We start from the raw sequence: 3,922 nt of genomic DNA, 5'->3' as shown, positions 1-3,922 counted from the left end.
GGCTGGTGGGAGGTGTCCCTGCCCATGGCAGGGGGGCGGGACTGGATGATCTTCAAGGTCCCTTCCAACCTCAACCATTCTATGACTCGATGATCTCCAGAGCCTGGAAAAGCCCGTGGCCACGGTCAGATCGCGTGGTGCCAACTTCCCCAGGCCAAAAACCACCAAACAGCAGCTTTGAAGTCACCCCCGAGCCCTGCTTCGAAACTCATTTCCCTTTCCAAACTGCCAGCCCCCACCACCCACAGCATCTCCACACGCTCGGTGGGTTCCTCAGCAGGTCCCACACCACCCATTATATTATCTATACTGTCCTATACGCCCCCCCGTCCCCCGTCCCCCGTCCCCAGGTCGGGCTGCCTTAGGGCTACGCCATCCCGGCACGCTCGGTTGGGTTTGCAAAATATGGGAAGTTTGCATTTCCCAAGGGAATTCAGCTGCTTTTTGAGGGAAATTAATTGCTGTGATTTAATGAAGCTGTTTACCTTCTCGCTCATCAATCAACTCTAGCGCGTGCGCTATCCCGCCGCTGCGCAGCCTTACGCGAGACCCGCTCACCACCAAACTGCGAGTTTTTTTACCCTCTGGGAAGTTTTCGGCGTTTTCCTCGGAAAGATAAACATTTAAAACATCACTTTGAAAAATGAAATAACCCGAATGACCCACTGAGGTGCCTTCGACTCTCTCCCCACCCGACCCAAGCCGCCGACGCACCGGCTCAGGCCAAAAAAAACCATATTTATTCCCCTTATACTCCCCCAAATTGGGGGTTTCCTAAACTTTTCGCAGTGCGGGGTCCCTCGGTTTTGCCTTTGAGTTTTTTTTTTTTCCTTTTGGTTTGGAGCCGGGAGCGTGGGTCCCAGCAGGGGAAAAGGCACCTTGGTTTCATTTCCCCCCCCCCCAAAAAAAAAACTTTGCATGCCACGGCCGGGGCAGCGACGGAGCAGAGCCGGCGCAGCATCCCGTCCTGTTGCTGTAAGGGAAAGGTTTGGGGATTTCCCTCCGTGCTTCAACCTTCGGAGATAAAACCAGGCAGCAAAAACGCGCCGGGTTGGTGCCAGGTGGAAATTCCCTCTTTGCTGGAAGGGGCCCCCGCGGGGCCCCACGGGGACGGGCCCGATCCTGGCAGCGCAGGCAGGGTGGCAGGGCGCGGTGCGTGGCCAGATGTGCAACAGAACACAGTGTACAGCGTGGCAGGGTGTGCACCGTGGCCAGATGTGCAACGGGGCACAGTGTGCAGCGCGGCAGGGCCAGTAGGTGGCCAGATGTGCAACAGAACACAGTGTACAGCGTGGCAGGGGGTGCAACGTGGCCAGATGTGCAACAGGGCATGGTGTGCAGCATGGCAGGGTGTGCAGCATGGCCAGATGTGCAACAGGGCATGGTGTGCAGCATGGCAGGGTGTGCAGCATGGCCAGATGTGCAACAGGGCATGGTGTGCAGCATGGCAGGGTGTGCAGCATGGCCAGATGTGCAACAGGGCATGGTGTGCAGCATGGCAGGGTGTGCAGCATGGCCAGATGTGCAACAGGGCATGGTGTGCAGCATGGCAGGGTGTGCAGCATGGCCAGATGTGCAACAGGGCATGGTGTGCAGCATGGCAGGGTGTGCAGCATGGCCAGATGTGCAACAGGGCATGGTGTGCAGCATGGCAGGGTGTGCAGCATGGCCAGATGTGCAACAGGGCATGGTGTGCAGCATGGCAGGGTGTGCAGCATGGCCAGATGTGCAACAGGGCATGGTGTGCAGCATGGCAGGGTGTGCAGCATGGCCAGATGTGCAACAGGGCATGGTGTGCAGCATGGCAGGGTGTGCAGCATGGCCAGATGTGCAACAGGGCATGGTGTGCAGCATGGCAGGGTGTGCAGCATGGCCAGATGTGCAACAGGGCATGGTGTGCAGCATGGCAGGGTGTGCAGCATGGCCAGATGTGCAACAGGGCATGGTGTGCAGCATGGCAGGGTGTGCAGCATGGCCAGATGTGCAACAGGGCATGGTGTGCAGCATGGCAGGGTGTGCAGCATGGCCAGATGTGCAACAGGGCATGGTGTGCAGCATGGCAGGGTGTGCAGCATGGCCAGATGTGCAACAGGGCATGGTGTGCAGCATGGCAGGGTGTGCAGCATGGCCAGATGTGCAACAGGGCATGGTGTGCAGCATGGCAGGGTGTGCAGCATGGCCAGATGTGCAACAGGGCATGGTGTGCAGCATGGCAGGGTGTGCAGCATGGCCAGATGTGCAACAGGGCATGGTGTGCAGCATGGCAGGGTGTGCAGCATGGCCAGATGTGCAACAGGGCATGGTGTGCAGCATGGCAGGGTGTGCAGCATGGCCAGATGTGCAACAGGGCATGGTGTGCAGCATGGCAGGGTGTGCAGCATGGCCAGATGTGCAACAGGGCATGGTGTGCAGCATGGCAGGGTGTGCAGCATGGCCAGATGTGCAACAGGGCATGGTGTGCAGCATGGCAGGGTGTGCAGCATGGCCAGATGTGCAACAGGGCATGGTGTGCAGCATGGCAGGGTGTGCAGCATGGCCAGATGTGCAACAGGGCATGGTGTGCAGCATGGCAGGGTGTGCAGCATGGCCAGATGTGCAACAGGGCATGGTGTGCAGCATGGCAGGGTGTGCAGCATGGCCAGATGTGCAACAGGGCATGGTGTGCAGCATGGCAGGGTGTGCAGCATGGCCAGATGTGCAACAGGGCATGGTGTGCAGCATGGCAGGGTGTGCAGCATGGCCAGATGTGCAACACAGCATGGTGTGTAGCACGGCAGTGTGTGCAGCGTGGCCAGGTGTGCAACAGGGCACGGTGTGCAGCGTGGCAGTGTGTGCAGCGTGGCACAGCGTGCGGTGCGGCAGTGTGCGCATCGTGGCACAGTGCACGGTGCGGCAGTGTGCACAGTGTGGCACAGCATGCGGTGCGGCAGTGTGTGCAGCGTGGCACAGCGTGCGGTGCGGCAGTGTGCGCATCGTGGCACAGTGCACGGTGCGGCAGTGTGCACAGTGTGGCACAGCATGCGGTGCGGCAGTGTGTGCAGCGTGGCACAGCGTGCGGTGCGGCAGTGTGCGCATCGTGGCACAGTGCACGGTGCGGCAGTGTGCACAGTGTGGCACAGCATGCGGTGCGGCAGTGTGTGCAGCGTGGCACAGCGTGCGGTGCGGCAGTGTGCGCATCGTGGCACAGTGCACGGTGCGGCAGTGTGCACAGTGTGGCACAGCATGCGGTGCGGCAGTGTGTGCAGCGTGGCACAGCGTGCGGTGCGGCAGTGTGCGCATCGTGGCACAGTGCACGGTGCGGCAGTGTGCACAGTGTGGCACAGCATGCGGTGCGGCAGTGTGTGCAGCGTGGCACAGCGTGCGGTGCGGCAGTGTGCGCATCGTGGCACAGTGCACGGTGCGGCAGTGTGCACAGTGTGGCACAGCATGCGGTGCGGCAGTGTGTGCAGCGTGGCACAGCGTGCGGTGCGGCAGTGTGCGCATCGTGGCACAGTGCACGGTGCGGCAGTGTGCACAGTGTGGCACAGCATGCGGTGCGGCAGTGTGTGCAGCGTGGCACAGCGTGCGGTGCGGCAGTGTGCGCATCGTGGCACAGTGCACGGTGCGGCAGTGTGCACATCATGGCACAGCGCGCGGTGCGGCAGTGTGTGCGTCGTGGAACAGTGTGTGGTGCGGCAGTGTGCGCAGCGTGGCAGTGTGCGGTGCGGCAGTGTGCACAGTGTGGCACAGCATGCGGTGTGGCAGTGTGTGCATCGTGGCACAGCGTGCGGTGTGAAAGCACATGCAGCGTGGCACTGTGTGGTGCGGCAGTGTGCGCATCGTGGCACAGCGCGCGGTGCGGCAGCGTGCGCATCGTAGCAGTCTGCAGCAGTGCAGTGTGCACATCGTGGCAGCGGGCGGTGGGGCGGGGGGTGCATCGTAG

Source organism: Charadrius vociferus, unplaced genomic scaffold (genome assembly GCF_000708025.1).
Source record: "Charadrius vociferus isolate BGI_N301 unplaced genomic scaffold, ASM70802v2 scaffold41, whole genome shotgun sequence".
NCBI lineage: Eukaryota > Metazoa > Chordata > Aves > Charadriiformes > Charadriidae > Charadrius > Charadrius vociferus.
The sequence above is the reverse complement of the archived record's forward strand: the minus strand, read 5'-3'. Positions refer to the sequence as shown.